The sequence below is a fragment of the Miscanthus floridulus genome, chromosome 13 (genome assembly GCF_019320115.1).
Source record: "Miscanthus floridulus cultivar M001 chromosome 13, ASM1932011v1, whole genome shotgun sequence".
Taxonomy (NCBI): Eukaryota; Viridiplantae; Streptophyta; class Magnoliopsida; order Poales; family Poaceae; genus Miscanthus; species Miscanthus floridulus.
Window position 1 is genome coordinate 53982096 of NC_089592.1, and position 24421 is coordinate 54006516.

General features: G+C 49.1%; 1 long non-coding RNA gene and 2 pseudogenes across 1 annotated transcript; 2 read left to right on the forward strand and 1 right to left on the reverse strand.

Moving 5' to 3' along the window:
* Positions 1-136: 136 nt before the first annotated feature.
* On the reverse strand, positions 137-18196 carry LOC136498924 (protein HOTHEAD-like; annotated as a pseudogene).
* On the forward strand, positions 3262-8844 carry LOC136498926 (uncharacterized; annotated as a pseudogene).
* On the forward strand, positions 17129-23425 carry LOC136498927 (uncharacterized). The gene is made up of 3 exons (XR_010769837.1): positions 17129-17241; positions 17351-17399; positions 23221-23425. It is a non-coding gene; the product is annotated as an uncharacterized lncRNA (long non-coding RNA).
* The last annotated feature ends 996 nt before the right edge of the window (positions 23426-24421 follow it).

Genomic DNA, 24421 nt, shown 5'->3' on the forward strand with positions numbered 1-24421 from the left:
TCAGGGTCTCGCTCTGGGGAAGCCGTCAGAGTACCAGTTCAATGGAGTGACATGATTTTGAAGTGTGGACTGGAGACCTTCTTCTCAGCACGGCTGCCTGTTTAAATTAGGTATCATGTTTCTTCCACGTCTTAAACTTATATGATTTGCTTGCTCAAGTACCCTTTGACTTTCAGCACACGTCATTGGTCTGTTGTTTATGTTGCTCCTGTTTTCTTGACTGGTTAAGCCTTTCCTTAGTTCAGAAATTCCCATTCAGCCAAAATGTCAGAGGGTTGCAGAATGAAAATACGTTCAACTTTGGTCCTCGTTTGGACCTGCCGCCATCTCTGCCCATTGTCTTCTGAATTCTGATGAGTCCAAGTTTGTCAGATTATGCGTTTACAGTATTGTCCAAAATGTAGAACATTGTCATTGCCATATGAGCATTTGTGAGATTAAGCAAGAGTGGCTATGATTGTGGAACCAATACACCGTTGTGAATTGTGATAGACTATATACGAACAATTAATAACAATACAAATTGAGCCCCTAGCTTTTCTTTCTTTGGCGATTTAATGAATTGCTTCAAAAATTACTATGTACTTATCTCCTAAGTCACATTCTTACTTAATGAACTGGATAAAGTCCATGAATCTGTTATACTCCAGCTGCACGTCCTAATCTTTCCCTTAGAATCTTCACTCCCATGTATCTGATCATCAAATACAACAAAAGGAATATCAGCGCGTGTAGTCAGAATCCGTTTGATTCTAGACAAGAACTATATGTAGTTTTTGTTCTGTACCTGCCCATCATTAGGACTGTCGCTTGTGGGTTCGTTCCTGGTGAACTAAACAAGGTTGACCCATCTATCACACGGAGGCCTGAGATGCCAATCACCCGATAGTGTTGATCGACCACCTTACCCACATGGCATCCACCATGGTAGTGCCAGATGGTTGTTACTGTGTCCCTGCAAAACTGCTCCAAGGATGTGGTGTCATTTGTGTGCTTGGGTATCAAGTTTATGTTAGCTGATATGCTCATATTGAGCAGCGTTTCCATTGGATATCCAGCACCATTGGCAGTAAGGTTATTGAAATGGTTTGTCTTCAATATTTTCTCGATTGTTTTTATCCCATAGACACATCGTCTGAGATCCTGTGGATGCTGGAAATAGTTGAAGGTGACATTGGGGTTGCTATCGATATCAGTGTCCACAAGTACTAAACTGCCAGTAGACAGTGGGCCATCGATCTTCTCAAGAATGAATCCTCCATCAAATACTTCTTTGGTTAGGCTATATTTGTTATGTACATACTTTTGGATTTTGTCAAAACTTCTTTGTTTTGGTGGAATTGTTGATAGCTGCCCAATCTGCAATGAAGTTACAAAACTCATTAGTGGTAAGCTTGAAAGCTACCATGCTTCTCAAAATGGGGAAGTGAGCATATGCTAAACCTTTTATTTTCTTTATATTAGCTCAAGAGAGTTTTGTTCTGTTCCTTGCAACTTATTGCCTACACATAATTCACAAAGAAAACTCTGGTTTTAATAAAAACGAGATCCAACCTTTTTTTTTAGCAGAAAATACAGCAGGGGAGGCCCCCACTATAGGAATGAGATCCAACCTAGGAGGAACTAGGTGGTTTTGTATTAAGAAGAGAAATAAGCACCCAAATTCAGTCCAAGAGAGGACTTGAACCTAGGTGGTTGGGTGCATGATCACACCTCTCACCCAACCACTTGAGCTAGGCTCACTTCCTGAAAACTCTGTTTTAATATTTTTTTCTTCTCGAACACGTACGAAAGCTGAGCTTCTTTGTATTATGATGAAAAAAGAGGGGCGTGATTAAGAACCCTTACAACACACATCCAATATTCTGGAAACTTGTTCGTGCCTTATGCTTACAACAAAAATATTGCTAATGCCCCTACTCTGTTTGAAAATATTATAACAGGAAAGTGCCGGAATATATATACACTTTATGTGCTAACAATTGGGAGGTATATGGTTCTAAGTTAACATCTATTTGCTGAATAATATGAACTTCCGTGTACATGTAATCAGTTTCCTGGTTCTTTTTATATACCTATCGTGAGCATCCATAAACTTAAGATTAAGGAACGGCAGCTTTGGAAAAAGTTGGGAAATTGTCTCTCATCAAGATATGCAAATAGCTATTTTCTTAAAATCAATACTGTAGGGTGTTGTTTTCTGCATAAAAATATTTAGCTGTCATGCATCAGGTTGCTGGTAAGGATATAAGAAGTTAGAAAACCATATGCGAGTAAAAGAAAAAAAGATGCCAAACCTCAGCAGACATGATTCCGTGGTGCCAATGGATGCTATCATCTGACTGGCTGAAACCACTGCTGGCTTCAATAAACACGCCAGCATCCGTTATTCCGACAGTTTCAATCAAAGATTGCTTTGTCGGATTCTTCATAGGTACAAAGATTGAGTTCATTGGATTGTCTGACATTCCTTTACCCACATGTTCATTGCGAAGTACTACAGAAATATTGTGCTTATTCGAGTTCATTCTTCGGTCCGATTCCACTGAGCAACAATAGCTGTGGGCTGCCAATTGCACCGGCAGAAACAATGATGTCACTACCCCTGTTCCTTTTGAGGAAGGCTTGGTGGTGCCCTCCATTCTCATCTTTGAATTGAACTCCAATAGCCCTTGGCTTCCTCTTGCCTGTGTAAGAGATGAGGTTACTGTAAATAATATGTCTTTACGGTGCCCACTTTTTTTTTTTTTTGCTTCAGCTATACTAATAATTTTTGTTTGCTGTTGAGCTGGGGGATTACAATAGTTAGTTGTTACTTAGACAATGGTTACCTTTTTCCGTGTTGAAAACAATTTTGTTCACGCTAGCATGAAGTAGCACCCTAAGGTTGTTAGGATTTCCAGCAGCAAGGAGGTCGGCAGCCGTGTGCCGGTACCCGGTCTCATCAAATATGGTGCCCCCAACTTTAGTTCCATAGAGATGGTCATAAGAATATCCATTGTATGGTGAGACCCCTGCTTCCAGAAGCCCATCCCGTAGTGCAGCTTGCCAAGGTGCGACTTTGGGCCAATGAACAATCCTCTCTTCAACCCAAGGGTAGGACTGGTTGACCAGCTCTGCATCCCAGCCTGCCTTCTGCACGAAGCTGAAAGAACAAGCACATAAATGTTGATTACAAACTTATAACAGTAACATTCTGCTAGCACTATTGACATGACAGGTTCAGAAATCATTGTACATTCAGCAACAACTAACCTAGAGAAGAAATTTCAGAGACAATTGGTATTGAACATTCCAATTTGGTGGTATGCGGCTCTTGCCCCTTCTTGTACATATGACTCTTTTCATCTTAAATGAAAGGCAGAGCTCCCGCCGTTTACGTTAAAAAAAAATTTTGGTGGTATCCATTGGTGAGATGGCTCCCGACCCCTCGTTTCCCTCCCCCACCGTCTCGCCTCCCACCAGCCCCGCGCCGGAGTTCATCCCGAATCCGGCAGCCACCAAAACGGCGCCCGCGCCTCCTCTCCATCCCAAGACTGGTGGGTTCTTCCTCCCCTGTTCCCTCCCAGGCGGAGCAGCTGGTTCTGGGCGGACGCTCCAAGCAGGAGCGTTGGTGCTCTGTTTCGCCGAGCTCCTCCGCTAGTCCTAGCGGCTCGCCGCCATCCTTCCGTGATGTCGTGGTCTCTTCCTCGCGGGCTTCTTGTGCGGCGTCTTCGGCAGCGGGCGGTGGAGAGGCTGCCGTGGTGGTGGCAGGCACTCCTCTCTCGACGACTTCTGTGGCGGCCATGGTTCCTGCGACCTCCTGGGTTCCTAGGATAACAGTTTCTCCGGCGGGATCACCCTGGGCAGTGGGGTGCGGTCTTCTCGACCGGCGCTACGCGTCCAAACTCGGAGGGATGGCAGAAGGCGCTGTCACGCGGCGCACGGCGGCGGATTAGGCGTGTAGTCCGTCCTCTGCGCCGTTCAATCCCAGCGGACCTGGTTGGTCGTTGCTTCAACTGCTTCTCGACTTCGCATACGGCGTCTCATTGTCGCCAGAGGACTCGCTGTTTCCGTTGCCGATCCCAGGGCCACCGTTCCTATGTGTGCCCTGCGGTGATACGCGGCGGGAACGCTTCTGCTCGTCCTGCTTCTGCCCGCATCTATGTTTGGCGACGGATATCTCCGGCCAATGAGGCTACCGGCGCTGTTCCCCCGCAACGGCCTTCTCCGGCGGGGGCTGCTGGTGGCGCTGGTATAATGCAGAACGCTTCTAGTCGACCTACTCCTGCCCGCGTCCCCGTGTGGCGACGGATTTCTCCGGCCATGAAGCCACCAGTGCCGCCACCCCGCAACGGTCTTCTCCGGCGGGCGCTGCTGGTGGTGCTGGTTCAACGTAGGGCCCTTTGGAGGTGCAGGCCCAAGATCAAGGTACGCGGGCAGGGCAGCAGCGTCGTCGTCGACGTCCGCGGTTCCGGCGTCGCCCTGTGCAGGAGTCCAACTGCGACCAGGTCGATGATCCATTGCCGGACATGGCTTCATCGCAAACGGCCTGTGAAGCTTTGAAGCCTCCTCCGTGCATCATTGATTGGATCGAGCAGGTGGCAAGGGCTGAGGAGGACCTGGCAAATGCAGTTACGGTGTCTGTGATCGGCAATGAACCATTGGCTGCAGTGGAGGAGGTTGCTGCGGTGATCGCGGACAGAATTGATGTTGTTGCCAGCTCCTTGGTGCTTCGTCAAGCTTCCTCCTCAAGTTACTTACTGATCCTTCCTGACATAGCTTTGGTCGAGCAGTCTGGTTGGGCTGCGGCAACTGATCAGTTCTTCCGGCTTCAATTTTCGCCTTCTGTGCAAGCGATGGAGCCGCCTGGCTGGTGCCCAAGGTCGAGTTCTACCATTTCTGCTTCATATTGAGCTGCGTGGCACTCCAAATCATGTTTGGGAAACATCTACGGTGGATCGTTTCTTGAGTCCCCACGCTTGGGTTCAGCAGGTGCATCCTGACACCCTAGGGTTCGTGGATCTTTCGTGCTTTCGGTATTTGGCCTGGTGTTCAGACCCGTCTGCTCTTCCCTCGTCAAAGGAATTATGGGTGGTTGAGCCTCCAATGGCTGTCATCGAGGATCCTCCGGTCAAGAGGGTTTTATCTTACCCTGTCAACATACGGTATTCAGTCGCTCTCCAACATGAGGCGCCGAATCCTCCTCCATCTGATGGGGGGGGGGGGATGATGATGATGGTGACTATGCTAGACGGTGGCATCGTGTTCGTTCCCCATCGCAACCGCCCTCAGGACCGGCTGGTGGGGAGCTTTCCAGTCATGGCGGCGGCGATCGGTCCAGGGGCAGGAGATGTAATCGGTTCTTGGGAAGTCGCACGCGTCTCATCCTCTGACGGCGTGCTCTCTGCTGTTGGCCGAGGCCTTGGGGTCCGAGTCGGCCATGCAGGAGCGGGACGTTGGCCGCCCGGGCCTCGTTGGGGCGTCGCGGGGTCCCGAGGACGTCCCAGCATCTGATGAGGTGGCGACAACTAATGCCGCGATTTCAGATACCGATGCTATCGAGCATGTTCTTGGGGAGCCCTTGATCTCCTCGAGGGCCTCTCCTACTGGTATGCTGCTTGAAGAGAACTCTGGGTCATCGGTTGTTTCTGGCCTAGTGGAAGTGGCACCCACGGGGCTGGAATTGGGCCCCCGTTGTGTGTTTCTGGATTCCCCGGTCCTGGGCTGTAACTCTATTATGGATCACATTGGTCTTGGTGAGGCTACGGGAGGGAGCTTCCCCTGCCAGCCGACTGTGGCGTGCTCGAATCCGCCGGTCGGCAAGGCGACGGATGAAGCTCCCACTCCGGCCTCGCCACGCTCGCCTCAACGCTCCCCTGCGCCCGTCATCCCGGAATTCAATCTGCCGTCGCTGGATTTCCCCCTCCCAATATCTGAAGCAAGGCCTGTTACGCCGCTGGTTGGGGAGCGCCTGTCGACGGCTGCTCCGTCGGACCCTGCCCCGCCGCCTGCTCAACCTCTACATGCTGGGGGGGCGCATGTCCGAGTTTACTCCAGGCGGCGGCGCCGTGTTAGGTCCCCTGCCCCAGCTTCCCCGGCCGTTGCGGATGCTCCTTCCCTGGGTTCAGGGGCGAAGTCCCGGCTCCAGAATCTCGACAAGGTGCGCAAGCCGGTGGATAGACTCGTCCCTCTGCCTGTAATCCAGAAGCGGCGAAAAAAGGCCGCTCCTCCGGGGTCTCTACCGCGGCGCAGCAGGCGGGTCGCTGGTGCCGCTCCATGCTCGCCGGGACCGGTGCTTTCAGTGGCTCAGATGAGGGTGATGCGGCACCTTGGCTTTGAAGAAAGGGAGATCATTCAGCCAGAAGCTCAAGACATTTATAGTAAGCTCTTCGGGCCATTACTCTCTGATTCCCACGTCTGTGCTTTAGCTGCTATTTTTGGCTAGGAAGTGGGAGAGGGTGAGCAGGTGCGGGCTGCAGATGTCCTTACAATGTTGTAAGGTTAGACTCTTTGTTATGGTCGTCTTATTTCTTTGCTCAAATGAATCCTTCTACCATTCTAGTTTGGAATGTCCGAGGTCTTAATAACAGGGATCGTCGGAATTCTGTCAGAGATGTTGTTATTTCCAGTAATGCTGACATCATCTGTTTACAAGAAACCAAGGTCGCTAACATGTCCCAACATCTTCTCCTTTCGGTCTGTGGCTCTGTGTACGATAATTTCATCGCGCTCCCGGCCAATGGGACTAGAGGGGGTTCTGATTGCATGGAAGGGGTGTTCTTGCTAGGCAATTGCATCAAGAATTGACACTTATTCAGCTTCTGTTCTGTTTGCGGAGCAAGAGGGTCGCAATTGGTGGTTCACTGGCGTCTATGGGCCACAAGGGGATGATGAGAAAGTGTTGTTCTTGCAAGAATTAAGGAATATCAGGGCTCTTTGCAATGGTCCTTGGCTCTTAGGCGGAGATTTCAATTTGATTTATCAGGTTGCTGACAAGAATAATGCAAATTTAGATAGAGCTATGATGGGAAGATTCAGGCGTTTTCTAGATGACAATGATCTCAAGGAGATTCCGCTCTTGGGTCGTAAATATACTTGGTCCAATGAGAGGAGATCGCCTACTTTGGTGAGGCTGGATCGGGCTTTTTGTTGTGGTGATTGGGAAAATATTTTTCCTGATGCTGTACTCCAAAGCACAGCAGCCGGGGTTTCAGACCACTGCCCACTTATCCTTGGTTTGAAGGTGTGTACATCTGGCAAGCGAAGATTCCATTTTGAAAGCTTCTGGACCAAATTGCCTGGCTTTCTTGATGCTGTTAAACAGAATTGGGAGGCTGCAGTGCAGTCTACTTGTGCTGTGGAGTGCATCTTCCTTAAATTGCAGCGGCTCAGTAAGGGGCTGCAAAAATGGGGACAACGAAAAGTAGGGAATATTAAAGCCCAATTAGAATTGGCCAAGGAAATACTTCACCGTTTGGAAATTGAAAGAGATTCAAGGGCACTCTCTGATCGTGAGGAATGGCTCAGAAAGAAACTCAAACTTCATTGTCTCGGTCTGGCTTCCCTTGAGCGAACCATTGCACGGCTACGTTCTAGATTTCTTTATCTCCGGGAAGGTGACGCCAATACTGCTTTCTTCCACCAACAAGCTAGATACAGGAAGAACTTCATCTCAAAATTGCAAGTTGGTAATCAGGTGGTTGTCACACAAGATGAGAAACAGAAAGCAGTGGACGATTTCTACTGAGAGCATTCTTGGAACAGCTGAAGAAAGAGATTACACTATTGATCTAGATATTTTGAACATTCAACATCATAATTTATCTGAGCTGGATGCTTCTTTCTCTGAGGAGGAAGTGTGGGCTACCATAAAGGATATGCCCTTGGATAAGGCCCCAGGGCCGGATGGATTCACAGGAAGGTTTTATAAATCCTGCTGGAGCATTGTTAAAGGTGATGTGATGAGGGCGTTGGAGGCCATCCAACAAGGCCATGTCTTCAAATTTCGGCTCTTGAACACAGCCTTTATAAGCCTGCTACCAAAGAAAGTGGATGCAGTGGAAGTGAAGGATTTTCGACCTATAAGCCTGATTCATAGCTTTGCCAAGTTGGTGACGAAGATCTTGGCTAATCAGCTAGCCCCTATGCTGCCTTCCTTGATCTCTGCAAATCAGAGCGCTTTTGTGAGAGGGAGGAAAATCCATGACAATTTCATGCTGGTCCAATAGATGGTTAATGATGGATAAGTCTCATGTGTGGCTGGTCTTTGTGGGGCTATGATGCTCACATGGTCATGGTCCTTGTGGCTGTTTTTCTGTTTTTAGGACAACATCTTAGACTAGAGGACAGCATCTTAGACTAGAGGACAGCATCTTAGCTAGGACAGCATATTAGCATCTTAGACTAGCATCTTAGACTAGCATCTTGGCATATGCTTGGCTGGCTAGCAGCCTATAAATATGTAACCCCAACCCCTCAGGTTGGTATGGCATTTGTGTGAGCTTGTGTGAGAAATAGACAAGAAAATTGCCCCAACTCCTAGTGTCATCCTCTCTCGATGAGAGTAAGAATTCTCCTACTACCAAGAGTAAGAATTCAGCGACTAACAACTGGTGTCAGAGCCGTATTATTCTGTGGCCTAAGCATCTCTTGCTCATCTTCTCTCCCAGCCCCACAACAGCCCCAGCTGTTGGCAGCAGCAGCTCCTCCGGCCGCTCCTGTTCACTCCTCTCCTAGCTCGTCTGAAGCAGCCCTCTCCCCACGCAGCAGGCCCCCGGTAGCGCGTCATGTCCGCAGGGCAGTCTCAGCGCTCGGTCGCCTCGAGCACAGCGGCGTCGGCAGGAGGCCGAACTTGCCGCGGCAGAGGAACGCGAGCGAGCAGGCGGCAGAGACCGCTGCGGCGGCGGCAAGGGCGTCGAGGCTGGCAGCGGCGGAGCTGGCAGCAGCCAGAGCGGAAGCGGAGGCAGCGGCGGCGGCGAATGCAGTGCGTGCGGCGGTAGCTCCATTTCCGCTGACGACACCGCCGACGCGGACCTCGAGCTGCTAGGGAGGGAGGCAGCGCGAGCGCGGGCGGCGCAGTGGGCAACCGCGCACGTCCACGAGCGTGGCGGTAGCCCAGACAGGCGCGGACGCGCCGGCGGCGCTCCTGGAGGAGGCGCGCACGGCGGTGGCGCTCCTGGGGTAGCCGCGCACGCCCACGAGCGCGGCGGCAGCCCAGACAGGCGCGGACGCAGCCGGTGGTGCTCCTGGAGGAGGCGCGCACGGCGGCGGCGCTCCTGGAGGAGGCGCGCACGGCAACGGTGGCGGACGGGTCGATGGAGAGCGCGGCCTTCATAGGCAGCGTGGCTCTCTCTCCCCGGATCGGTACCGACGGGTCGATGGAGAGCGCGGCCTTCACAGGCAGCGTGGCTCTCTCTCCCCGGATCGGTACCGTGGTTACCACGGGCTCCAGGCTGTTGTCAGGGACGTCGGTCCCGGCGGTGGGTGGCCTAACCTCACCAAGACCAACTACGTCGAGTGGGCTGCGGTGATGAGGGTAAAGCTCCAGGTGCGGCACATGTGGGAGGCAGTCCGGTATGGCGACGTCGACTACGACCTAGATCGACGGGCGCTGGATGCTCTCATCGCTGCAGTCCCGCCCGAGATGCAGTTCTCGCTTACCAGCAAGCGGACTGCCAAGGAGGCTTGGGACGCCATCGCTGCGGCACGCATCGGCAGCGACCGCGCCCGCAAGTCCACACTGCAGGCACTTCGCAAGGAGTGGGAGAACCTGGCCTTCAAGCCAGGTGAGGACGTTGATGACTTTGCTCTCCGTCTCAACACTCTGTTGCAGAAGATGGTGCAGTTCGACGACGACACTTACGGCGAGGAGAGAGCTGTCGAAAAGCTCTTCCGCTGCGTCCCTGAGAAGTACAAGCAGATGGCTCGCTCGATCGAGTGTCTGCTGGATCTCTCCACGATGTCGATCGAGAAGGCGATAGGTCGCCTCAAGGTCGTCGACAGCGATGAGCCACAGTCCCTCTCGGGGCCCATCACCACTGGCGGGAAGCTCCTCCTTACTCGGGAGCAGTGGCTTGCCAGCCAAGGTGACCGGAGGAAGGGGGAGCCTTCTTCCGCGACAGGCGGCCGCAAGCGTGGCAAGCCACGCAAGGCGCGCAGAGACACCCAGGCCGGGGTGCGAGGACGTGCCGAGGGGGATGCCCGCGGAGGCGCTCAGGGCGGCGCCGCCGGCAGGCACAAGCCGGCACGAGACGACGCCTGCCGCAACTGCGGCCAGCTTGGCCATTGGGCCAAGGACTGTCGACAGCCACGACGCGGCCAGCCCACGTCGCACAGGCGGAGGAGGAGGAGCCGGCTCTGTTCATGGCACATGCCAGCATCGAGCTACCTCCAGCGGCACCGGCCGCAGCGGCTCTCCTCCACCTTGACGAGCCAAAAGCACACGCCCTCCTCGGCGACAGCTCCGGCAACGACAAGACTGACGGGTGGTGCCTCGACACCGGCGCCACCCATCACATGACCGGTCGACGGGAGTTCTTCACCGAGCTTGACTCTAGCGTCCGAGGCTCCGTCAAGTTTGGGGATGCCTCCGGCATGGAGATCAAGGGCGTCGGCTCCATCATCTTCACCGCCGTGTCTGGTGAGTACAGGCTGATCACCGGAGTCTACTACATCCCCGCGTTGAGGAACTCCATCATCAGCTTGGGACAGCTGGATGAGAACGGTTCGCGTGTGGTGGTTGAGGACGGAGTCATGAGGATTTGGGATCGTCGTCGTCGCCTTCTTGCCAAGGTATCTAGAAGCGCAAATCGACTCTACGTCCTTAACGTGCAGGTGGTACAACCCCTCTGTCTCGCTGCTCGTCGGGACGACGAGGCGTGGCAGTGGCACGAGCGTTTCGGGCACCTTCAATTTGAGGCCCTGAAGCGGCTCATGCCACGGAGATGGTGCGAGGCCTGCCGTGCCTCGACCATGTGGAGCAGCTCTACGACGTCTGCGTGTTGACGAAGCAGAGGCGACTCCCTTTTCCCCAGCGGGCGAGCTTTCGAGCCAAAGAGAGGCTCGAGCTCGTGCACGGGGACTTGTGTGGCCCGGTGACACCGGCCACACCGGGAGGACGACGCTACTTCCTGCTGCTCGTCGACAACCTCTCCCGCTACATGTGGGTGATGGTCCTCGGCAGCAAGGGAGAGGCTGCGGACGCCATCAGACGCGCGCAGGCTGCTGCGGAGGCGGAGTGCGGCCACAAGCTGCGCGTGCTGCGCACCGACAACGGCGGCGAATTCACGGCGGCTGAATTTGCGTCGTACTGCGCTGACGAGGGCATTCAGCGCCACTACTCCGCGCCGTACAGCCCGCAGCAGAACGGCGTCAGTCGAGCGGCGCAACCAGACGGTTGTGGGGATGGCTCGGGCCCTCCTCAAGCAGAGGGGGATGCCGGCTGTCTTCTGGGGAGAGGCGGTGGTGACGGCCGTCTACATCCTCAACCGCTTGCCTACCAAGGCGCTCGACGGCAGGACGCCGTACGAGGCTTGGCATGGGCGCAAGCCAGCGGTCTCCCACTTGCGGGTCTTCGGCTGCCTCGCATTCGCCAAGGAAGCTTGGCCACATCAGCAAGCTCGACGACAGGAGCACTCCGGGAGTGTTCATCGGCTACGCGGAGGGCTCGAAGGCCTACCGCATCCTCGACCCGAAGACACAGCGTGTGCGCACGGCGCGCGACGTTGTGTTCGACGAAGGGCGAGGATGGGCGTGGGACAAGGCAGTGGACGACGGCTCGGCTCCGACGTACGACGACTTCACTGTCGAGTACGTCCACTTCGAGGGAGCTGGGGGAGTAGGCAGTTCTTCTTCGGCGAGCGCGTCTACCCCAGTCTCCGAGCCTCCACCGACCCCGGCACCTGCTACTCCGACAGCACCACGCTCTCCAGCCAGGACCTCGGCTGCGATGAGCTCTTCGCCGGCTCCACCACAGCCGGCAACGCCACGCACTCCAGCACCGACAGGCACCACTCCGGGCACGTCTACTCCACCACCAGCTCGTGTCGAGCACGGCCCGGTTGAGCTCGCTACTCCGCTCTCTCACGACGAGGAGCGCGTCGACGCGTACCACGACGGCGAGCCGTTGCGGTACCGTACGGTGGAGAACCTTCTCGGCGACCAGCCGGTGCCGGGACCGGTGCCTCACGACCTGGAGGCGCAGTTGCACCTTGCGTGTGACGACGGCGAGCCTCGGTCGTTTGCAGAGGCCGAGAGACACGCGGCATGGCGCGCCGCGATGCAGTTGGAGATGGATGCGGTTGAGAAGAACCGCACCTGGGAGCTTGCTGACCTTCCTCGTGGTCACCGCGCGATCACCCTTAAGTGGGTGTACAAGTTGAAGAGGGATGAAGCCGGCGCCATCGTCAACCACAAGGCTCGCTTGGTGGCACGAGGTTTCGTGCAGCAGGAGGGGGTCGACTTCGACGACGCCTTTGCTCCTGTGGCACGGATGGAGTCCGTGCGACTCCTCCTTGCGCTAGCTGCCCAGGAGGGCTGGCGTGTTCATCACATGGACGTCAAGTCGGCGTTCCTTAACGGCGACTTGAAGGAGGAGGTCTACGTGCACCAGCCGCCGGGATTTGCGATCCCCAGCAAGGAGGGCAAGGTGCTCCAGCCTGCGCAAGGCCCTCTATGGCTTGTGGCAGGCACCGAGGGCGTGGAATGCCAAGCTAGGATTCCACGCTAAAGGGGATGGGCTTCGAGCAAAGCCCGCACGAGGCGGCCATCTACCGACGGGGCAATGGAGGTAATGCCCTGCTGGTGGGTATCTACGTCGACGACTTGGTGATCACCGGCACCAAGGATGCGGAGGTGGCGGCATTCAAGGAAGAGATGAAGGCCACCTTCCAGATGAGTGACCTGGGGCCTCTCTCCTTCTACCTGGGAATCGAGGTACACCAGGATGACTCTGGGATCACGCTTCGACAGACCGTCTACGCCAAGCGCGTCGTTGAGCTAGCTGGGCTCACCGACTGCAACCCAGCTCTCAATCCGATGGAGGAGAGGCTGAAGCTGAGCCGCGACAGCACGACGGAGGAGGTGGACGCTACACAGTACCGGCGTCTTGTGGGGAGCCTTCGCTACCTCGCCCACACACGGCCGGACTTGGCATTCTCCGTCGGCTACGTTAGTCGGTTCATGCAGCGACCGACGACGGAGCACCAGCAGGCTGTGAAGAGGATCATCCGCTACGTTGCGGGGACTCTCGACCACGGCCTCTATTACCCGAGGTGCCCTGGGGCGGCACACTTCGTCGGGTACAGCGACAGCGACCACGCCGGCGACATCGACACCAGCAAGAGCACGAGCGGGATCCTCTTCTTCCTTGGCAAGTGCCTCGTTAGCTGGCAGTTCGGTCAAGCAGCAGGTGGTGGCCCTGTCCAGCTGCGAGGCCGAGTACATAGCGGCCTCCACCGCTTCGACTCAGGCGCTCTGGCTCGCTCGACTGCTTGGTGATCTCCTCGGCAGAGACACTAGAGCGGTGGAGCTCAGGGTGGACAGCAAGTCCGCTCTGGCCCTGGCGAAAGAACCCCTGTGTTCCACGAACGCAACAAGCACATCCGGGTGAGGTACCACTTCATCCGAGGCTGTTTGGAGGAAGGGAGCATCAAGGCGAGCTACATCAACACTAAGGACCAGCTTGCGGACCTGCTCACCAAGCCCCTTGGGAGGATCAAGTTCCTTGAGCTCTGCTCCAGGACCGGGATGGTTCAACTCTCCCACAAGACGACGCACAAGACTTAGGGGGAGAATGATGGATAAGTCTCATGTGTGGCTGGTCTTTGTGGGGCTATGATGCTCACATGGTCATGGTCCTTGTGGCTGTTTTTCTGTTTTTAGGACATCATCTTAGACTAGAGGACAGCATCTTAGCTAGGACAGCATATTAGCATCTTAGATTAGCATCTTGGCATATGCTTGGCTGGCTAGCAGCCTATAAATATGTAACCCCAACCCCTCAGGTTGGTATGGCATTTGTGTGAGCTTGTGTGAGAAATAGACAAGAAAATTGCCCCACTCCTAGTGTCATCCTCTCTCGATGAGAGTAAGAATTCTCCTACTACCAAGAGTGAGAATTCAGCGACTAACAGTTAAAACCCTGCATAAGAAGAAAGAGGCACATATCCTCCTTAAACTGGACATCTCCAAGGCTTTTGATTCTGTGTCTTGGTCTTTCTCTTGGAGGTCATGTGCAAGGTGGGGTTTGGTCAGCGATGGCGGGACCTCATTTGTCTGATCCTGACCACTTCTTCGACACAAGTCTTGGTTAATGGAGAGCCTGGGGACTCTATTTTCCATCACCGTGGGTTCAGACAGGGTGACCCGCTGTCACCAATGTTGTTTATTCTAGTTATGGATGTCCTAAATTCTTTGGTCAATCACGCTACTTCGATGGGTTTGTTGCAGCCTCTAGTCATTCAGCAAGCAAGGCATCGGGTCTCCTTTTATGCTGACGACGTGGTAATTTTCCTGAGACCATATAATTTGGATCTGATCACCATCAAGCACCTCCTAGATCTGTTTGGACATGTTTCTGGGCTTAGAACTAATCTAGCTAAGAGCTCAGTTTCCCCTATTCACTGTACTGATGAGGAATTGGCTCTCACGACAGACATCCTCTCATGTTCTATAAAGTTTTTTCCCTGCATGTATCTTGGCCTCCCGCTCTCAATTGGAAAACCAACTAAAGAGGTGTTGTTACCTTTAGTGGATAAAGTGGCAGATTATCTCCCTGGATGGAAGGCTTCTCTTATGAACAGAGCTGGGCGGCTAGTCATGGTGAAGGTTGTGCTGACTGCTGTCCCAATATACCTTTTAACTGCCCTGGACCTTCTAAAATGTGTGATTAAGGCTATTGACAAAAAACGGCGAGGCTTCCTTTGGAAGGGTCACCAGCAGGCCAATGGTGGCAATTGCCTAGTAGCTTGGGAAAAGGTGCAAAGACCACTTGTGTATGGAGGTCTTGGGATTCATAATCTTGAACTTGTGGGATGTGCACTGAAGATTTGGTGGCTGTGGGCGCAAAAGACAGATGCTGAAAGGCCTTGGGCCGGCCTTCCTATCTCTGTTCCTCATAAAGCCGAGGCTCTCTTCAATGTTGCAGTCGATGCCATAGTAGGAAATGGGGAGGAGATATTGTTCTGGAAAGATAGATGGCTGGGGGGGCATACCATGGCTGAAATAGCTCCTAACCTGTTCAGGGCAGTCCCAAATCGAACAGCCAAGAGAAGGACGGTGGCGCAAGCCTTGCATCATAATAGTTGGGTTCAGGATATTAAAGCCTTAAAGGAGCACGTACAGTTGTGGTCATCCTTGAGTACCTTCGTATTTGGGACATTGTGGATGGTTTTATTTTGCATCCGGAGATTCCAGATCAATATAGATGGAAATTAACTCAGGATGGTTCCTACACCAGTAAATCAGCTTATGCAGCCTTCTTTGAGGGAACCATCAAGTTTGGGTCTTGGAGAAGGATCTGGAAAACTTGGGCTCCACCGCGCTGCAAGTTCTTCATCTGGTTGGTATTTCACAACCGGGTCTGGACAGCCGATAGACTTGCAAGGAGGAATCTACCCCATCCTGAGGCTTGCCCATTATGTGATCAAGAGGATGAAACAATAAACCATTTGCTAGTGGGCTGTGTTTTTGCCCGGCAAGTTTGGGCCCTGGTTTTGCATCAGTTGGGAATGCTACAGTTGGCACCACAGCCTACTGTGATTCGTTTCTCAGGGTGGTAGAAGAGAACAACTGCGGCTGTCCCTAAGGATTTGCGTAAAGGCCTCAACTCCTTGATAATTTTGGTGGCTTGGGAGATTTGGAAGCATCGCAATTCTTGTGTCTTTGATAATAAGAGGTCAAGTGTTCAGGAAGTCCTTAGGGCTATTAGCTCGGAGGGTGGGCTCTGGTGCTCGGCCGGGGCCTCCAAACTCCAGGAGCTGGTTTTCAGGTTGATGCCTTCTGGAGCTTAATGCTTGGAGAAGTTTGGTCGTCCTTTTCCTTTTTGTGTGGCGAGTCTGTAACCTAGTTCTGGGGAGTGGGGTGTGGGTGTTGGGTCACTTGGACCTTTGTAATTTTTTTCTCTCCCTTAATGAAATGACGCGCAGTTCTCCTGCGCTGTTCGAGAAAAAAAAAATTCATCAGAACTTTTAGTATCGTAAGGAATTCTGGGAAGTCATTCATACTTGATTTTACCAAAATTTGTCTAGATTCTTCCTCATCTATGCTTCCACATGGCAAGACAGCCCTACCTACTTTCCTCCAGACGAGTTGAACCATTCAACTGACTACCAGCATGGAAATTTATATGCTATATTATTCCACAATCACTGTGTATTTTTGCTTCTTGAAATTCCTAATAAATTTCAAATTGTGATATGAAAAAGTTCTGTAGAGATCCAGTCAGGTGTAGAGATAAATATTCTTATGCTAAGTGTGAAATCTGGAAGCTGGATCCATCTTGGTATGATCATTATGGCTTCCATGTAGTTTATAGTGTAAACAACAGCTGATGTAGGACTGGTTAGTTCATGAGTAAACATGCTGAAGAAGTGTGTCTACTTGACTAAGTTAGGCTTCTTCCATTAAACATGTTGGAAGTATGAAACATTGTGTCTACTAGACCAAGTTAGGCTTCTTCCGCTGGCCAATTTATGTTTTATAGTTTACAGACTAGAATTCAATGCAATCTTGCTTAAGAAAGAAGATATGCACACTGTTTAGAGAATATGACATCACCACACCTACAATCTAGTTAGGCCTATTGTATTTCATTATCCATAATTCCATATAGATTATTTGTCATTTGACTTTGTTTGTAAAAGCAGCACATGAGAACCGTGTACCTTGGTTTTGCCCGACTGTAGAAGCCGGCGTTGATACAGGTTCCACCACCCAGGACCTTTGCACGGGCATTTATCACGCCATCAGTGGAGATGAAACCTTGTGATGGCGATTGTGGTGAAACGTCGGCCAGGCAAATGTGGAAGTTCTCCAGTAACGTGATGTTGCGGTTACCATATGGAGACCCACCTCTCTCCAGCAGGAGTACCTTGTACTTTTGGGACAGCGTGGCTGCCAATGGGCATCCGGCTGTGCCCCCACCAATAATGATATAATCATATGCCTCATGCTGAAACGTGGGAAACCTGCTTGCCTTCAGGAAGGGAGGGAGATTCAGTTTGGTTAAATGATCTCTTCCTGCAAATTCAAGTGTTCCAGGTTATTTTCTGAAGCTGCTTGGTTCCAGAGTAAAGATTTCAATCTCTTTATTCTCTGAACTGTTACTATTTGTTTCTGGTTATGTTAACACTTAATAACCATTCTTTAGGTCCCCTGGTTATTACTTATTCATTCTACAGGTTACAAATGCCAAAAAGGTGCGCCTTTTGCTGCCCTTCTTTTCCCTCTCCAACTTCTCTGTGCTTTTTCTTAACAATTTTGTATGTCTCATTATTTTAAATTAAGATGTTATAAACATGTGTCACTTAAAGGACTAAGAAACAATAGTAAAATTTAGGGGAAAAGAAGGCAGTACTGATGCCAAGCAGCATGGTAAGTCTTAACTTCTGACTTCTGAGTGAAACCAAAATGTCAAGTTAAACCTTGGGAAACAGAAAAAGCTGACAGACAGACAGAAATAATGAAAGAAAGTTGTCAATTATCAAACTCTAACATGGCTGAGGGGGAAACTTTGATCACTTAAGGCCCTTCCAAAAGACTGGAGCTGAACAAAGTGTTTCAAAGGGAGATGATTCAAGTCTCTGTGAAGATTACAGAATGGGATAGGCGAAATGTACCATGAGATGATCTGATGAAGCAGAGGAACACCAGGGCCTTGAAAACAGCCCCTCTGCTGATCAAATCCATGGCAGCCCCGAGAGGAACCTGGAGGAGACACCGAGCTCAGCCAGTTGGCCTCTACCTGCCTTTGCCCTTAGTCCCTTTGCCCTTTCACCCAGACAGCTCTGATTCTCTGTACTTTCCTTCTTCCTGGTTTCCCTGTGATTTCGTCCGCCGCACAACCATGAGTGCATTCCAATGGTTTTTGTAGGCAACAGAATTGGGGGATAGGGGGGGTGCCATTGTCCACACATTCAAGAGAGCTCACCCACACCATTTAAATGCCATTCAATGCACAGGCGGCACTGTTCTAGTACAACTCAAATTTATGAACTTCATCAGCCAACAAACCACAACTAAACTCCTGTGAATATACCCACCAGCCCTGATTTACAGGCATGACAGGCGTGCTTCCTCTCATTTTTGTCTCTCTATATAAATTCTGAGTGCTTTCCCAATGTTTGTGCCTGTATGGTTGGCAGCTGTCAACTAGAAGAGCCTCTTTTCAGTGCAATTTCGTCCTTCATCACTAGTCACTGCCACATTCAACAACGTCGAAATATTGTTGGCAGATAATGCCTGGTATAGTGGTACTAATCCTCGCAAGTACCGAAGTTACGTTTTTGCATCATTTAGAGCATTGTCGTTTTTATGTTAGTGCCTGGATGCAAGCTAATTAGCATTCATAGAGGGTTTATGGAAAAGAAGATTAGTCTGTCGTTCTGTCCCAATAAACAGCCTACTAGGCATAAGGCACTAACCGAGCATCTTTTTAAATAGGTGAAAGTACAATGCATGGTGGAAAATGTTTTTTTTCCTTGCACCTTCCGTAGGTGCATAGGTATTGGACTATTGGTCATGAAGTGAAAGTAGTCTTTGTCTATGTTGCCCAAATACGCATACGGGCATTGTATACCCATATGTAACAGAGGCGGATACAATCATCTTTGAGATGACTCGGGGATACAGCTAGCATATCTTAATAATAACAATTATATATATAAGGTAAGAAAGTACGTACTAGCAAATTCATTGAGTTGAATAAATGCATTTTAGGGATCTGAATATCAGTTACATGGCAACATAATTCAGAGAGTATCTAAAAGATGCAAAATAAGGAGCATATATACCGGAAAGGAAAATAATTTGTGCTCAATCTTCTCCAGCCTATGCAATTTCATTTTACCTTGGCTATATCTCTACCCTAGACATGTTACCTTGTACTGTTTGTTGAAGGCTGGAGATGTTTTCAAGAAAGCGAAATGCATAGTTGGTGTGGAAAACAGACTCTTTGGCAGATAGATAGAATGACCATCGGACTGGTATTGACTAGGAACGTCTACAAGGCGGTGGCAACATGATGGAAGATAACGAGACACAATAAGGGCCTGGTACAACTCTGCTTTACCAGTGAAGCTAAAGTTGTTTTCAAAAAAACATTTGGTAAAACAGCTTCTCAGGGAAGGTAGCAGAGAAAAAGCTGGGAGAAACTAGTATTTTCAGCTTCACAAGGTTCCTGTGCACGTGAGAGAAAAACAGATTTTAGAGAGAAGCTATTTCAAAATATCTGTTTGGTAGAAGCTAAAAACATATTTGCCAAACAGGCCCGAAGAGCCACATATCTCAACATCGTTTCCCATACCAGTCAGATAAATGCAACAAGACATATACCTTACACGAAAGAGAGATCAAAACAAACCTTCTTTGAATAATCCAATCATGTGGCCTAGATACGGTTCAAGGACAGATTATTATGATTCTGTACTGCTAATGCATTGTCATTGTAAGGTATTTATGTCTCTCGGGTAGCCGATGAGGGTACACTAGATTGCCTAGGAAATTCAATTTGACAGCAATGGACGGAGGGACGGCATTGGTTGAACATATTATATATATATATATATGGACCCTGTGCCAAATTCTAATATAGGCCCTTAAACTAACTGAAATACCAAATGATAATAAACATAGTAATAGTGATTTCCGTTGCTCTAAATGGCTCTGGATCCAACAAGAGATCTTGCATAACAATTGTTCTTAAAAGAAATATATATCTTTTGTGGCTGTCACATCAATGGCCAAAACAGGGATGCTCAATGAGCCTGTTCGCTGATTGGTTTCTGGGCTAGTTTGGACTGGCTGGTGCTGGTTTATTGTGAGAGGAAAACACTATTGACTGACTGGTTTGGGCTGGCTGAAACCAATAAGCGAACAGGCCAAATAACAAGAGAAGTAAAAGATTTTTTAAGCAAAATCTTAATCTCACATATACCTTAACTGTGTGCCAATTAGTTACCACCTCATCCTTTTAAACCATGGTTGGATTAGTTCATAGGTCAAGCTATCAGGACTCAGGCGGCCAAGAATTACCCTGCTACCTTCTGAGGTTTCTGCTGTAGGCAGGAACAAAGTTTGGGTAAGACGAGGAATCAGTCTTTCCAGGGGAACTGGTATGAATTACTGGAGTAGGTAGTTTGCAAGGTCAGCTGTTCTTGTCCCAGTTTGTTTCTGTGTATAGACCAGTAGACCACCCCATTCTGAACCTCTGTGGGTAGATCACAACTTCCTCCGCCCGTTTTTGAATTAAATGGCTTGAAATGTGTAGGGGACCTAGAGGACCTCCTAGCCCATACAACCTGGATGCCTAGACCTCTCTTTCTCAACTTGTCACAAGTCCTAGAACATATACAGCGCAGAACAGCCCTTACAAAAGAAAAAGAAAAGAAGACCAGCTGTATTACAGTACGTATCCTTAAACCAAAAGGGCAGGTCACATGGTCTGGAGTTAGCATATCATGAGCAAGGTTGGTTTTGAAGATCTGAAACTGTTTAGCTTGTGCCCCATTAATCAAGTGTCCATACCAGAATTACAGTTTCTTGCACAATGATTCAAGTGTTCAATAGAATTAACAGTGTTCTTACTTTCTTACTTTCTTTGCAACAGAATTCATAAAACTGCAGTCGTTTTCTTACTTTCTTTTGCTGAAGGGATTAATAGTGTTCTGAGACCCAGTATGATACCACATAAAACTGCATTGCTGTTGAAAATCTCTTTTCTTTTCTTTTTTTTGACTGTCTTCATAATAAACCTAAGGAAAAGATATGGTCAAAATACTTTACTGTAGGCAGCAAGAGTTTAGAGTTCAAATGATATTCATTGTGCACTTAATATTCTGTCTGCAATGCCAGCTTGCAAGAAAGTTCAAGTGAGCACAGCAACAACTCTTCTTCCACCCGCCAATTCAGCAGGCCTTGGGTGGCCGTCCATCCTCCTTTTTCGTCTAGAAGAAAGCAATTCTGTTAGGAGGTGATCTCCCTGTGATTGTGAAGTGGACTCTGCACTGGGGCTGATGGTTGCAGTTTAACACCCTCCACAACCATAAAATACACATGTTAATGTGATGCTGATATTAGTAATATAAGCGCTAGGCAAGACAATCATGAGGAGACAGAAATCATGAAAGTATTGAGGTGGTGATCTGGACCTTTTTCTTTTTTGCGAATTGCAGTGCCTACCCACCCAACCGAGCTATACGAGCACCTCTGAAAGACTGTACCGGCCTACGCATAGTTAGCGTGATCTGGCCCTGTTGGCTATCCATTTATTGCAGCAGCAACCTCTCCCAGCAAATCATTCAATTTCAAGCGGTGCAATTGAGCTTCTTATTAGTATGTGGCCGGGGAGGCCATTCATGTGCCCTGTGGGTCAAGCGGATGCCTCGGGTTTTTTTTTTTGGCTCTGTACTTCCCGTGGAAGTTTTGGTGTGTCAGAACTGGGCTCATGGTCATGGACGAGTTACCACTGCACATGCGAAAAATCAAAATATTGGATGCCAGGTTTTACATCGGATTCAGAGAAGCATGTTTTTCCGTGGACATCACGTAGTATGCCATGGATGGACATGGACCACTGCATTGTTCTGGATCTAAATAGAGTCCGGTTCTTTGTCACCACGCCTAATCTGTATTTGTCGTGCTCCCTCCGGTATAGACGTTTATATATACTATATATATTTTCTATATATCTAGTTAAATTTAAAAAGTTTGACTTAATCCAAACATAAGAGTACAATCTTTTTGGAACCGCGAAATCAACACTGATGCACCTAACAACAAAGGACACAAAAGGAAAATAACATCACCAACAAGCAACTTGTAGAGTCATTTCTAGCATTCTCACTTGTTGTAGAGTCCAAAAGAACCAGTTTCGCCACATTTTTGAAGAAAATAGAACTGGTGCTCAAGCAAAAAAAAAAAAAAAAAAAAAAAAAACCATAGGTGAAGAACAACTCCAAACACTTGTTGAACCCTGACCATCAAGCTGAAAAATACCATCACCATTGGAGACTTCAGATATTAAAATATGGTAATAGCACCAAACCCTCATGTGCAAAGGAAACCAACGTTGAATGATGTCAGTCCTCGGTGAAGACCTAGAGATAGAGAGAGATTCCAGTTGAGAAGGCCTCCTGCAATAGGATCTAGAAAACTAGGAACTACATACCATAGGCCGTGGACACTACTCACACATCCACTGACCCCAATTCCGGCAATACAAACCCCATGCCACATGAAGCTCTCAGGCCCAACCCCTTCGCAATGACGATAGGGTTCTACATATCATCCTTAATGGTGCATGCTCCAGATGGACTGCACATGGGGCCCTCCTGGGAGGGAGGCATAGGACCTCGAAAAGGAGCCCATGTGTTGACGTTCTTCCCCCTTGCGCATGCCTCTTCCTGAACCCATGATCAAAATAGGAAATTAGATATGAGAGGGAGGTAGAAGGGATGGGGAGAAAAAGGTGATTTCACTAACACTGGTAACAACAGCTGCTCACTGGGCGACGGCGGAAGCGACTAGAGAAGTGCACTAGTGGAGATCTAGACATTAAAGAGAAAGTTGTCGCCCCCTAAGATCATCTCAAGTGACTTTTTATATCTTTCTTAATTTACAGGAATAGAGATTTTGGTGAAAAAACACATTCCAACTGCCTCTTCAATTGAATATCTAAATATAGATATCATCCGTTTCGGATTTCTCGCTAGCCAAAGATGGAGAGCGAGGATGGCTCTCTAGACTGCGCACAAGATTTAGAAAAGCTGTTGGAGAGTATAAAAATATAGAAAACGATTTTTACTGAAATGACTCTCCAAACGATGATTTAGAGAGTAGATTTTAGAAAGGCTCTTGGAGAAGTTTTTGACTTGTTTGTGTCAACATTGTTATTCCTCACATCAATAATAAAGACTAATTTCCACATGGGCTTGTTTAGCTGCACTTCAATTCATCCTAATCATCATGTATTATGGTGGTTGGAGTGAAAAAATAACTAGTTTCCTATCCCAACACTTGCAGATTGAAGTGGATCAGAGTGCAGCCAAACATGGCTCCCAATCCATGTGAATTAAGGTTGACTGGAGACAAGTCATCACTGTTCCATGGAAACACCATGTTAAGTTGTTCCACTAAATCAAATGTTAGATGTGCAAAATCATGATCCTAACACTTAAATCTTGTTCCGTTCAGTGATATGTCTTGGCAAATTGAGTGGCCACATAGAACCATCACCAGTTACATAGAAACTAGTGGCGGCTCAAATTTAGAACCGTCACTACCAAAATAGTGGAGTTCTCATACTGTTTTTAAGTACTAATAAAACCCTACCACTAGTCATAGCATAAGGAAATCCTCACTAGGAGACATTTGACAAGGAAAATTTATACTAAATATTAAATGCTAAAACATTAGGAGCATGCTGATTGAAATGGATCAGAGTGCAGCCAAACATGGCCCCTAATCCATGTGAATTAAGGTTGATTGGAGACAAGTCATCACTGTTCCATGGAAACACCGTATGTTCTTATTAATCAGAAAACGTAGAGGAGTTGTCTCCTGCCAAGTTTCTTTTGCCTGTTAGGACGGACTTGTGCAAAGCTTTCTTGCCTGCTAATACATCCATGTTAAGTTGTTCCACTAAATCAAATGTTAGATGTGCAAAATCATGATCCTAACACTTAAATCTCGTTCCGTTCAGTGATATGTCTTGGCAAATTGAGTGGCCACATAGAACCATCACCAGTTACATAGAAACTAGTGGCGGCTCAAATTTAGAACTGTCACTGCCAAAATAGTGGAGATCTCATACTGTTTTTAAGTACTGATATTTTAAGTACTGATAAGACACTACCATTAGTCATAGCACATAGAAATCCTCACTAGAAGACATTTGACATGAAAAATTTATACTAAATATTAAATGCTAAAACACTAAGAGAACTCCACGGTACTGAGATTGCCCGGCCCAGAAGATGACAGGTAAAAAACACATGCAATGGTCCAGTCAATGAATACGGCAAGAGCAACTTAGTTTTTGGTTATAAATTAATTGAGCCTCTAATTGGAGCATTGGCTTTTTATACGAATTTAACACAGATTTATGTAAAAAAACAGGGAAAATGTCTACGTTCTAAATTAGACTCATGGGATTAGCAGACGAACAGCTTCTTTCAAGAACGGAGCTTTTCTCGTTTTTGATTCCCCAAAACGGCATTTGACT